A 14,889-nucleotide genomic window follows, 5' to 3' on the forward strand; every position below is an offset into this window, starting at 1 on the left:
GGAGAATGTCTTGACTCGTGAATGGACTCTGCAGTTGAGTAACTTCGAACATAGGAGTCTGCAGGTGCAACCACCTGTATGTAGTTATATTCACATCCGCACATCATACTTCATCTCCACAACGACCATAGCCTTGTGCACATCGACACGGAAGAAGTGCTCCCCACTCGACTGTTTATGGTGATATATGCGCCACTGCTTGAAATATAGGGAACCAGAAACAATAAATGTGTTCAGTTCCACTAGATTACTCTCTGAGTCCTCTGTTGTCAGCGCCACACACTGTGGAGATCTTTACTAACGAAGAGGCTAGACAGTCACTTAAGTGCCGCACAATAAGATAGGTGTTGTGCCAATCTTAACGTAGTCTGACTAGTAGAATTAATTGAATGTTGTTATTTTACAGATTCTACTTTTCAGTTTTCTTGATTTTTGTAATAAATATCTTTATAGCATCCTATTATTCTTATTTAACTAGGATTATTCTTTACCCCACTGATCCTGAATAGCATATTTAATAACATTAATCAGTTACGATCAGCTATAATTTTTGGCTATCGTCTGAGGGCAGTCACCCTCCCCCCCCCCCCCCACCCCCCACCCATGCGAGTATTACAAGATATTCTCCTGAACGTTTTGAAAAAGAGAAAAGTGTGTGCAAAGTTTGTCCTGCACTCGTTAATTCCTAAACAAAAGAATGACTCGTGGACGCCTGCAATGACGTGTTTGAACTTCAAAACGTGGGCAGTTCTTTTCTGGAAAAAACATCAGGGGTGAAGGGACTTGATGTTATCAAGACGAACCAATGACAAAACGATAAATACAGAAACCCACATGAGGGGTCAATAACCGACATTCAAGCTAATGTGACATGTGAGTTGAACATCATCTCAAAGGCAGACTTTTGTGTCAGTTGTACAGAGTTGTATGAACGTTCTGTTCACTGTAATCAGAAATGGGGCGGGGTGCTATATAGAACACCTCACGCATTTAAATCACCGTTTTAATTTTCTCTACTTTTTATTAGTCTGGAAACTTTTTTCACTGACAGGATATATCTAAACCAAGTAATTGCTGAATTAAGTGTTGGTTCTCTGGGTTTTTACTTTTTCCGAAGATTTCTTGAGTCAGACGAGCCAAACACTAATGTCCCTACGAAGGAAACCTCAATTTTCAGCGTTAAACCTACAGCCTCCAGTGCCTAAAGGAAACACACAGGCCTTCTGACCGCAACAAATCTAGGTATATACACGTCACGTACCAGGAGGCACGGATGGTTGGGCATTATGTGGTAACGAGTTCTATGTACTAAGTGTCAGTCAGCCAATGTTAAAACTACACCATTTACATTACGTAATTTCGTGAGTAAAATCACGTCACGTACCAGGAGGCACGGATGGTTGGGCATTATGTGGTAACGAGTTCTATGTACTAAGTGTCAGTCAGCCAATGTTAAAACTACACCATTTACATTACGTAATTTCGTGAGTAAAATCACGTTTAAAAGACTACACACACACACACACACACACACACACACACACACACACACACACACATACATTCTGTTATTTAAAGATCCAACATACATCTATAGTATTGAGAGAGATTTCGTCAGTAACAGGAGTAGCTGTTAGTGCCATGCAGTTTAGATAAAAAGATAGAACATGTCTAGGCCGATAATGTTTTACTTTTTATCTCAGGATTAAAGGCGAAAAATTTACATTTAGTAAGGTTAACAAATGTGTCACAAACGTATCTACAAAAGAATTTTCCGTAGCAAAGCTTTCTTTCTGCTGATATACTTATACTTTATTATTAAATGAGAAAGCATTAAAGGCTAGCACATTCTCCAACATTTCAACAAACTCTGTGGTTTCTTCGACATTGTTTTTCCTTAATTTTAATAAATTAGCTCTAATAACGTTATCAGTTTCAGGAATTCAAACTTTGGTACAAAGTTTTGTAATGTACCGGGAACCCTAAAAGGAATCTGGTGAAATGGGGGAACTCTGTAATTTATTAGCAATCTCGTAACTACTCCCAATCGGAAAGAATTTTACATAAGTATAAATTTTTTGAATATCTAATATACTTATTTTTAAACTTGTATGAAGGGCAATTTATCCACTCTCTTTCGCTAAATAAATTCATGTAACTGTTGTTACTGTCCTAATACAGACTGATCTTCAAGTCTGGTAAAGGATCAGAGTGATTCGCGTATCCCTACCTGTGAAGGGTTTTCACAACCATCTTTGATTATTTTATCATGGCAATAAACATCAGTTGAGCGATCGATATTACAAATTTTTGCACTTTTCCTTTCAATTTTAACTTTCTATTCGTTCTCTTCGGGCGCTGGGTCAGATTTTAGGGGCTCTGGGACATTGCACTTGTTGCCCCAGCGCCGGCCAGAGTGGCCGAGCGGTTAAAGGCGCTACAGTCTGGAACCGCGCGACCGCTACGGTCGCAGGTTCGAATCCTGCCTCGGGCATGGATGTGTGTGATGCCCTTAGGTTAGTTAGGTTTAAGTAGTTCTAAGTTCTAGGGGACTTATGACCACAGCAGTTGAGTTCCATAGTGCTCAGAGCCATTTGAACCATTTTGTTGCCCCAGCATAGGTTCGCCATTGATTGTGCGACACTGACAAAAATAAATACCCAGTTTATCACTTCGTTATAATTTTATGTTTATTTCACAGTTAAATTAAGTGTTTAGCTCCATAAAGGTTACTCCATTGTTTTATGATAAGTGCACATTCAAGTAGGGGTGTCTGCAACTTGTGGACAAGTGGCCTCAGTGTCACTGCTTCTAGATCCCAGCCGGGTCTGAGAATTTCGTCGTTCGGCGACTGGGTGTTTGTGTTGTGCACATCATTTCATCTCATCACATCGACACACAAATCCCCGCAGTGGCGTCAAATTCAAAGACTTGCACTAGACGGCTGAACAACTCCAATTTCGGTCTCCAGGCCAACAATGCAATACTGTTCTGTCATTCCCACCTTACAAAGTTGTTGCTTTGCACAAAAAGAAAGTAAACCAAGTCGACCATACTGGAGTTTTTGAAAATGCAGGTACCAGCACAAAACGAATTTATAAACACGAAGAAGACGACTGGAAGATGGGTCTCGCGCCAACTTCCACTTTTCCAAAACTGTCTGTTATTTACTAATTCACTGTAATTAGTCATCTAGGCTCCAGTCAAGTTCCTAAAATCTGGATTAATGTAGCAACAAACCTTCTAAAGTTGTAGAACTATTTATGACAAACTCACGTGAGAGCAGTCGGTCTTAGTGTGAAAAACTCGTTTCGAAATATCACTTCCATTTGGTAGCTCCACGTTACTAAGACATCTATTGTCTGTTTTGCTTTTATGGTTCTTTACCACAGTTATACTGACGAAAAAGAATCACAACACCAAGAAGGAACTGTACGACATAAACGAAGGTTGGTAGGCGTGTATCTAAATCTAAAAGACTGCCCATCGTGTAAGAGTGGCGCTAGTAGTGCCACTAAGAAGATGCTTGTCAGGTTCGCTTTAAATACTTACTAACGTGAGCGTTAGTTATCTTTTGAGATTGGACATGGTGAGTTGATGTTAGTCAAGAATTCCTTTAAAACGACGAATCACTGAGTTTGAACTAGGTCGTGTAACAGGGCTACGAGCAGTTGGATGTTCCTTCTGCAATGTCGCAGAAAGACTTGGCAGGGATGTAGCTACTGCACATGACTGCTGACAGCGGTCGCCACAGGAATATAGGGTCGCAAGAAGACCGAGCACCAGACAGCCACGTGGTACTGCCGAGAGGGCAGTCCATAGTGTTCGGCATATGGCTCTCTCGCATCGTACTGCATCTGCAGCAGAAATATGAGCAGCAGCTGGCACCACAGTGACACAACAAACTGTTACAAATCTGTTACCCCAAAGACAGCTACGATCCGGACTCCCTGCAGCGCGCATTCCATTTACCCTACACCACAACCGTTCGCGATTTCAATGGTGTCAGGAAAGAGCTCATTGTATGGCAGGATGGAAGTTTGTTGTGTTTCCTGACGAAATCTGGTTCTGGCTCGGTGCCAGTGATGGCCGTGTGTTGGTTAGGAGGCGGCCAGGGAGGGCCTGCACCCAGCCTGTCTGCGGGCTTGACGCACTGGACGTTACCCATGGGTTATGGTCTGGGATGCGATTTCGTATGAGAGCAGTAACGCTCGTGGTTATCCCACGCATACTGACTGCAAAATTGTACGTCAATCTGGCGATTCCATCTGTTGTGCTCCCACTCATCGACGACATTCCAGGAGGTGTTTTGCAACAGGATAACGCTCGCCCACGTACGGCTGTTGTAACCCAGCATGCTCTACAGTGTCGACATGTTTCCTTGGTCTGCTCGATCACCAGATCAGCCTCTAGTCAATCGTATATGTGACATCATTGGACGACTACTCCAGTGTCATCCACAACCAGCATTAACCTCTCTGGATTGACTGACGAAGTGCAACAGGCATGGAACTCCATCTCACAAACTGACATCCGGAACCTGTACAATACAATACATGCTCGTTTGCATGTATTCAACATCCTCGCTGTTACACTGGTTATTACCTTACCAGCATTTCACAGTTGCAGTGGGTTATCTGGCGCTTACTTTAACCTGTGATCTTGCAATGTAATCACTTAAATATGTTGACGGCACCTTGACAAATGTATTCCAGAAATTTCGTTACATTAATTATCTTTTGGTGTTGCGATTTTTCTTCGTCAGAGTACATCGTCTTTTGTGACTGTATTAAAAGTTGCATTTAGACGATACGCGTTTCTCTTTATTTCAGAACATCTTTGACGGTCACTGTAACAGTGTTGTTTTTCTTACAAATGTATTTGCTAAGAGATTAATAATTCTCGCGTTTTAAATTACTTGAATTAACTGTGTTAAATTGCAGTTATTACGACGTCAGCAGCACGTGGTCTCGTTCTTCGCATTGCTCACTCCCGATAAAGGGGCCTATGATTCGATTCTTGGCCGGGTCGAAAATTTTCTCCGTTCTCAACTGGGGTGTATTTGGTCCTCGTCATCATTTCATCAGCATCAATGCACAAGTCACCGAAATGGCTTCTCATAAGATGAAAAAAGAATAACAACTGGGAGTAGGGCTCAGCTCCGAAGGTTCTATATAATCTTAGTTGTGTGTAGATAATTCACCCATTCCGAGAATCGAGAAACTCTACGATTTTTGGTTGTTATCAATATCGACACTGGCATTTCCATTTTTTAGAATGTTTTAATTTTAAGTTCCAATTTTTTGTATAATTTCGCATTTGGTTTTGTAATTTTTCATTGATTTTATTAAATTTGGAGCTATAGTAACATGCCGTCTTAATTGGTAATTGCAGATTAGTTAACTTTACATGCTCTCGTCTCTGTTACGATTATTGGTAAGATTTGACGGAAATCTCCAGAGATGAAAACGATACAGTCCTGCTGTTACGCAAACATAGAATTGGTCTGTGGAATGCTTCAGCGGATATTAACGGGATATTGGAACTTCATCCCAAACGATGGCAGTGCAATTCTACATCAATTTCCAGTATTACATTGTTCTGAAACATTGTAGATGCTGCACGTGTCGTACGCACAGACTGTCAGGGAGTGTTTGCATGCAGAATGAGCACTTCGTAAAGCAATTGCGACGCTGGAGCCGGCGTGGTGCAGTAGTCGGGCGGCCTTAACGCCAATCAGCGTCAGATGGCAGAGGCATCGTTTGAACAGCAGCACAGGACTTCTCTTCATCGTATCTGAGCCAATTAGCACGAAACATTTGTAAGTTCTCTACGCAGACCTTCATCGTGAACGGGTTTTACTGAAAACCCAATCAAAATACCTACACTTGTCCCTGAGATTTCTGACGGATTACGAATGCAATGTAAGTTTGTAACGTCAAAAAGACATTTTTCTGTGATTAATTACAAATCAGCAATTATTGTACTTTTCTTTTACCTGTACTGTGAAACACTGCTTTTTGCCAAATTTAATGATTCTAGGCCAACAGGAAGTACTCCATAGGTTCTGATGAGTGAATCTGCATCATAAAATGACCTTATCTTCTGATTGTATGGATCGCGGAGAGACCTTAGACTTCAACTTGACGCCTCCACCCATTTATGAGAAAAAGAGGTTTTAACTGTCGGACAGACAGTCAGACAGACAGAGGGACAACAAAGTTATCTTGTAAAGGTTCAGTTTCGACTGAGGTACAGAACCCTAAATAGACTTGCACTGGGCGGTTGAACATCCCAAATGAGATCTGCTGTCCAATAGTGCCGTACGCACTTTTTTTATTACTCACGACTTTTTTCGTTTCCTTCTTCATTCCTAATGTTCTCCTATTCACTAACTTCGAAGATATTTCGATTTTCATGCTATGTAGATGCACGTACACCGGATTATCAACATAAGAGGAGTGATTTTCTTCTCGTAAGTCTTTACTGTAGAAGTCTTTACTGCAGAAGTCTTTACTGTAGAAGTCTTTACTGTAGAATGAAAACAAAACAATAATCAACATGGAAGCACTTCGTTAGAGTGAATATATCGTTGGGCATGTGTGAAATCAAAATATGACGCTCGTTAAGATATGGCTCCAATCTGTGCACTGTAAAGATAATGTCTCTTCCTTGGAATGCTCTTCAAAATGTGGTGGAGACATTGCTGCTAAACCCTGTTCCATCTCGACAGCAGCCATCCAGTGTGTCCCAAGCGCACGCAGTCGGATTCATGTCAGGAGATACAGCAGGCTTTTTCATTCGGTGGAATCTTGCCTAACCGAGGAAGACGTTCACGATGTGGGGTACAGAGCACTCTTGCATTACCGACTCATAAGTCGGCGACATGTTGATTGTGGGGCTGGACTATAGGTTGGAGGACAATGTCCCGATACTGCACAGTCCTCAAATGACCATCGACAGCTATGAGAGTTGTACGACATCGGTACTTGGCACCAGCCCAAAATATCCTGCTGAACCTTTGGGAACTGGCCGCCTTTGCGCTCTTCTCCACACTAAGGTGACAAATTCCATTGAATAGCGATACGCACGTATACACATGACGGTAGTACCACGTACACAAGATATAAAAGGGCCGGGTGTTGGCGGAGCTGTTGTTTGTACTCAGGTGATTCACATGAAAAAGTTTTTAACGTGATTATGGCTGCAAGATGGAAATTAACAGACTTTCAATGCAGAATGGTAGTTGGAGCTAGTCGCATGAGACATTCCATTACGGAAGTCCTTGAGGAATTCAATATCCCGAGATCCACAGTGTCAAGAGCGTGCCGAGAATACCATATTCCAGGCCTTACCTCTCACCACGGCCAACGCAGTGGCCTACAGCCTTCACTTAACGACCGAGAGCAACAGCGTTTGCGTGGAGTTGTCAGTGCTTACATACAAGCAACACTGCGTGAAATAACCTCAGAAATCAATGTGGGACGTACGACGAAAGTGTACGTTAGGTCAGTGCGGCGAAATTTGGCGTTAATGGGCTATGGCAGCAGACGACCGACGCGAGAGCCTTTGCTAACAGCACTTCGCCTGCAGCGCCTCTCCTGGGCTCATATAGGTTGGACCCTGTGGCCTGGGAAAATGAGTCCCAATTTCAGATGCTACGAGCTGATGACAGGGTTGTAATATGGGACAGACCCCACGAAGCCATGAGTCTAGGTTGACAACTAGGCACTGTGCAGGCTGGTGGTGGCTCCGTAACGCTGTGGGTTGTTTTTAAATGGATTGGACTGGGTCCTCTGATTCAACTTAACCGATTATTGATTGGAAACTGTTATGTTCGGAAACTTGGAGACGATTTGCAGCCATTCATATACTTCATGTCTCCAAACAACGATGGAAGTTTTAATGACGGCAGTGTGCCATGTCGCTGGGCCACAATTATTGGCGATTGGTTTTAAGAACATTCTGTGCGATTCGAGCGAATGATTTGGCTATCCAGATCGTCCAACATGAATCCCATCAAAGATATATGGGACATAATCGTCAGGTCGGTTTGTATACAAATTATTGCACAAGAAACACATTCGCAATTATGGACGACTATAGAGGTAGCATGGCTCAATACTTCTGCAGGGAACTTCGAACTGCTTGTTGAGTCCATAGCCACATGGAGTTTATGCACTACGCCGGGCATATGGAGGTCTGACATAATATTAGGACGTATCCATGGCTTTTTTCACCTCAATATATGACGATAAACAACGGTCAAGCAAATCCTGAATTCGTCGGTGCAAAGAACTCGAGTTACTGATCCATATTTCATTCCTGGTGTTTCCTTGGCCACTTCCATCATTCACCACGTTAGTGGGGACACTGATGTCTACGTTCATGATGGACGCTTCGAGGCCAAATTGATTGCGCAGAGACGTACTGTTCAGGTTGACACAGTCCTTAAAGTTGATTCCAAAAATTCAGTGTGCCGCTCTTCTACATTCTCCTCTGGGTACCTACTGGACGTAATTTTCGGGTACCGGTCATCAGCTGATATTGTTGACCATGGGTGATACAGCTTCAATCTTCGAACAAATTTCGGGCTTGTAGACTATCGGTAGCATCGCTTAGTAGACCATACATGTTATCAACATACACACTACGAGGTAACAATACTATTGCATTACCTTTATCAGTCTTGAGCCCCACTACGTCAGGATCTTCTCGGAGATTTCGTAATAAGGCGGAGGATGAGCTTTCAAAAGAGTAAGGGAAGTTTCCCTTCTTATTTCTTTCATCAAATTAAAGTGTCCCGTATCTATTACGGATAAAAGTTTACCAATGTTTTGTGTCTCATGATAATAGATGAATGTTGGAATAGCGTCGACGTGGTCTACGCCAGTCTATGGGCAGGTTCCTTTGCTGACAAAACAAAGTGACAGTGCTCGCGAGACTAAGCTTGTAATGACAGTTCGAGGCATGTTGACACACTGAACGGTGTATTAGTCGACCAAAATATTATTTGCACCTGGGCGTGAGGGCACTTTAGTCGGCATATCGTGAGTTTTTACGGTGATATTTCACGAGGACACGATGAACCACTTGATATTATACGCACAACTGTCTTGAAATCATCCACAATGTGATGCGTTTTCACTAGTGACCACTGTTCTTGTTTACTGTCACGTCACCGCTTGTTTCCACTAACAGCCACGAGAGACCAAGTGGTCGTGTAGTATACAAACCGCATTGTGTCGCTCATCATTGATGACACTGCCCGCACTGCCCCACACGGGGAATACAGGGTTACTTTTGGCCCCATAAGGCTACATATACTGATCTGGGGTCGAAAGGATAATGAGAAAGAGTTTTCCTGTTAAAAAAGGACACTAATTATGGAAGTCATGAGGATAGCGAACAACGTTTTCAAACAGTTTACATTAAAGAATATACACGATACAACAAAAAATTACATAACACTGCGGTAATAAATTAGTCAAGGAAACTGTGTTAGTAAGGAAACTAAGAAAACGAGCAGATGAAAACTGATAACAGAATGAGCAGTATAAATTGTTCGGGGACATTTTTAGAAATAATGGATAGAGTCAAAAAAAACGTATTAACGAAAGTTCAGGGATGAACTGTTACGGAATGAAATCATGGTTGTCAGTACATACAAAAATAATAACATTAATATTAATTAATAATATTAATAATTAAGAATGATAATCTGGATAGCCTTCCGTAAAGTGAAACGTCTTTTTATTGTTGCGATTTATTTTTATTTGTGTCCCAGACACGTTTCGCCTTTTACATTACAGCATCCTTAGTGGATTTTAATCTGGAATAATACAGTTTTTGTTTTTATATGTGGTGCTACTACATTGGAGAACAGTTCACCTCACAACAATTATTACACTAATAATTTATTACTCATAGTTATTCATTTTTACTGGCCGAATCTACATTTCCTCTCATCTGGTCACTGTCAGTTCAGTTGTAAAACTTCGACACACTTATATATCACGATCTTTTTTTGCTGTTGTCATATTTTGTAAGTTACCTGCTGTCGGTAACTACTCCTTGGTCTCCCTCAAACAGCAAATTTTGCATACGAGAACCGTATATTATTACTGTCGTAACCGTATGTTCACTTTATGTCACTTTTCGTATTTGTTAACATAGTTGTTGCCAACCTAATGAGGTAACTATCGGAAAACTAATGACTGTTCATTTTGTGTGTGTGTGTGTGTGTGTGTGTGTGTGTGTGTGTGTGTGTGTGTGTGTGTGTGTGTGTGTGAGTGAGTGAGTGTGTGTGTAAGTAACAAATTACTAATGGAACAGTTATGGCGTGAACTATTTTCTAATTTAGAAATACTGTATATAAAAACAAAACTGTGTATTCCATAATAAAACCCAATGAAGTTCTCTTAATGTAAAATGCAAAACGCGTGTAGAACATAAATAAAGATAGATTGCAGCATGAAAAAGTCACTTCAATTCATAAAACGAATATTTATTTACTTGCTGCGGATAATGGCCACGCCAACAAACTTGCAATAGTTGAGTGTATAAGGAAAATCTTTGCTGGCTTTTTCCGGGATAAGTGATGATCTCTCCGACCTTATTAAAGAAGCAGGGCATTTTTGATAGTGTCAGATTGAAGTTCGTAATAAGTGGGAAATTCAGGAAGACACACTTATTAGTATAACATAATAATAACATTGATGGTCAGTGGCAGACAACATCATAGACGCTCTTTGAAGTAATGCAAAGACACTGTTTCCACATGTTGGTTATTTTCGCAGGAAATCAGTATGCTTACATAGTGTATATATGCGCCATGTGTCTCACAAGAATTTTCTGTGGAATTAAAATACAATAGTTATATGTGCTCAAGAACAGAGACAATTAGCCATAGAAAATAGTTTTAGAATGCCAGAATGTGGAAAGTTGTAGAAGTCTTATTTTGGACGTACTACTTTGTGTATCGGAATGTGGCGGAAGCAGCGCAAGTGGTGAGGGGCCCAGAAACATGTTGCTTGGGGCGGTGCTGGAGTGTGGATGTGACCATTTAAGAGGACCACACCGTGGTCAGGTCGAAAAAAATCGATTTTCCGTTTTCAGCATATTTCGATAGATTGTTTTATTTAAGTACTTTGAAAAGGATTTTGCTGAAAAAAATTTTTTTCGAGAATTTAAAAAGGATTTTTCTACCCCGTGTGCTTATGTGCCACACCCACTTTTCTGTCACCCACTGTCAACCCAGCCCCTGTCAACTCTAAACCATATAGAGATGCCATTATTATCAAAATAGAATGCGTAGGCCATGTTGAAAAACGTTTGGGAACAAGGCTGAGGAAAATAACTGTTGATATGAGAGGAAATAAATTAGAAGATGGAAAATTGTTGACCGGACAGGGTCAGTTAACTACAACTGAAATAGAAAACTTGCAGGTATACTAAGGGCAGGCAATTAGGAGAAATAAAGAAAATCTGGAGGTAATGAAGACAGACGTTTGGGCCATATTCTTCCATAAGTCCTCTACTGATGATAAGCCATGTCATGGATTGCGTCCATCAGGAGAAAATTCGTGGTGCAAATACAATAGAGCTCAGACAACTGGAGAATCTTATTCTCACCAGCATTTTCTTCCTGCTGCTGTTATTACAGCAATTAAACATATTTTCAGAGACTTGGCTCATCCTGACCTTCTAAGGAAATGTCTGTATGGGCAGACACAGAATCCAAATGAATGTTTCAACAGCATAATTTGGAACAGCCTTCCTAAAACTGTATTTGTAGGCTTGCATACAATGAAACTAAGAGTTCATGATGCTGTTATTAGATTAAGTTGTGGTAATACTGGAAAGTGTTGGGTACTGAAAAATCTGGAAATTAGTCGTCATGAAAATTCGATCACTGGGCTGCAGCATTGCGATAAAATGAGGATAGCCGATGCTGACAGGTCTGCATCTAATATGGCCAAGAAAGCAAGAAAAACATCCAGGAAGGTGAAAAAGAAGCTGGAAGACCTGCTAGAGGCCAAAAAAGGGCCATCATATGCATTAGGATAGTTTTAATTAACTGTAAGTAACAATTTTCAAAAGTTTTTTCTTTAAAGTCAGTTTCTCGCAAACTAAAACTTTCAGTACATATGCCCCATTATATCAGAAACTATCATAGATAAATGAATGAAATTTTCAGAGACTCTGCATAACATGAAAAGCCACCTCTGGTACTACATTCATTAATATTTCCCGATTAGGAAGTTCACAAAAAATATTTTCTGCAGAAAAAGCTTAACATTTTGTGTTCATAAATTTAAAAAGTATTTCTTAAAAACTATAAAATGGATAATGAAAATTTTTGTACAGTTGACTCTATTGGCATCATGTAACATACAGTAAAAATATTAACGTCCTGCATCAAATAGTTTTTTCAGAAATGGGTCAAATACTTGCCTAAATTAACATGGGTGAGACAGGCACGGTGTGGTCCCCTTAACTGGAATAAAGTAGTATGTTTTAAAACAGTGACTTTTTATATAGCCTAGCCAGCTGCATTAAGTGAACAAATATCACATAAAGCTAGCATTGGCAAGATGCTAAGCGAAATCATCACTAGAGAGAGCAAACAAGTTAACAGAAAACAACGACGAGATTTTTCGTAGTGAGCACGGCAGTCTGAGGGAACGGCGGTCAGCGATTACAATGACACATGTGCGTCAACGATGCATCCTTTTACTCTTTGTACGTAATTACCAAGGACTGTTATGGCCCCACAACCCACTCGTAAGCCAGAAGTCTCACTTTGCCTGCCCACATCAACTCTGAGGTTCAAAATTACTATTAACATCAATAACACATTAAGCGATAGACAATATTTTATGATCAGCGTCTGTCACTGGATATTTTGCTAGAAGGAAGCTGTATCGGGTCACATTTTAGTTTTAGACAGAAATTCTTGCGAAAAAATACGTAATACGTTACTTCAGTGTAAATAACCTTTGAAAGGCACGGTTTCGGGTTATACTGTAACATAGATCACTGCGTATCAAGCCTTCCTCTCGGTCAGACACGGCCAATAAGATGGAGAGATTTGCTTGGAGGAGAGGACGTCGCCGTTGAGAAATATTTAGACGGAAGATGCGATGGTGCGTAAACGATTTACAAGGGAGTCAGGCCATCTTTCACCGGTTCGAGTGCTTGTAATGGTCCAGTGACGGGGAGACACACACACGCCGGCGTGTCCGCCCTTTTGTCTCGGCTTGTTGACCGTGGCTACCGCCTTCTAGACTAAATATCTAGAGGGCTTCGGCCCACTCTCCCTTCCCATTCCTTCCCTTCCCCTAACCCCGCCCCTGTCACACTGCCCTGCCCCCTCTTCCCTCACCAGGCTGCATCGAAGGTCCCTTGCGGAACAGGACTCACCTATGCAAACACGTTGAAACAGCGATGACACTGAAAAGTATGCCAACACGTGGCTGCTGTCTGGGGTACGCATAGCCGTAGGAAGGTAGATCGGAAATCTCGAATGGAACAATGTCATCTCTTACTTACTCATATGATAAAAGTTAAAGCAATATATACAGAAAGGTAGTAGGAGTAATCCACTAAATTACAGGGAGATATCGTTAACATCGATATGCAGCAGGATTTTAGAACATATATTGTGTTTATGAATTACCTCGAAGAAAACGGCCTATTGACACACAGTCAACATAGGTTTAGAAAACATCGCTCCTGTGAAACACAACTAGCTCGGTATTCACATGAAGTGTTGAGTGCTATTGACAAGGGATATCAGATCGATTCCGTATTTCTGGATTTCTGGAAGGCTTTTGACACTGTACCACACAAGCGCCTCGTACTGAAATTGCGTGCTTATGGAATATCGTCTCAGTTATATGACTGGATCAGTGAATTCCTGTCAGAGAGGTCACAGTTCGTAGTAATTGACGGAGAGTCATCGATAAAATCAGAAGTGATTTCTGGCGTTCCCCAATGTAGTGTTATAGGCCTTCTGCTGTTGCTTATCTATATAAACGATTTGGGAGACAATCTGAGCAGCCGTCTTCGGTTGTTTGCAGATGACGCTGTTGTTTATCGACTAATAAAGTCATCAGAAGATCAAAACAAACTGCAAAACGATTTAGAAGAAATATCGGAATGGTGCGAAAAGTGGCAGTTGACCCTAAATAACAAAAAGTGTGAGGTCATCCACATGAGTGCTAAAAGGAACACATTAAACTTCGGTTACACGATAAATCACTCTAATCTAAAAGCAGTAAATTCAACTAATTACCTAGGTATTACAGTTACGAACAACTTAAATTGGAAGGAACACACAGAAAATGTTGTGGGGAGGGCTAACCAAAGACTGCGTTTTATTGGCAGGATACTTAGAAAATGTGACAGACCTACTAAGGAGACTGCCTGCACTACCGCTTGTCCGTCCTCTTTTAGAATACTGTTGCGCGGTGTGGGATCCTTACCAGATAGGGCTGACGGAGTACATCGAAAAAGTTCAAAGAAAGGCAGCACGTTTTGTATTATCGCGAAATATGGGAGAGAGTGTCAGAGAAATGATACAGGATTTGAGCTGGAAATCATTAAAAGAAAGGCGTTTTTTCTTGCGCGGAATCTTCTCACGAAATTCCAATTACCAACTTTCTCCTCCGAATGCGAAAATATTTTGTTGATACCGACCTTCATAGGGAAAAATGATGCCCACGATAAAATAAGGGAAATTGGAGCTCGTTCGGAAAGATATAGGTGTTCATTCTTTCCGCGTGCTGTAAGAGTTTGGAATAATAGAGAATTGTGAAGGTGGCTCGATGAAGCCTCTGCCAGGCACTTGAATGTGATTTGCAGAATATCCATGTAGAAGTAGAT

This window comes from Schistocerca americana, chromosome 4, assembly GCF_021461395.2.
Source record: "Schistocerca americana isolate TAMUIC-IGC-003095 chromosome 4, iqSchAmer2.1, whole genome shotgun sequence".
Classification (NCBI taxonomy): domain Eukaryota; kingdom Metazoa; phylum Arthropoda; class Insecta; order Orthoptera; family Acrididae; genus Schistocerca; species Schistocerca americana.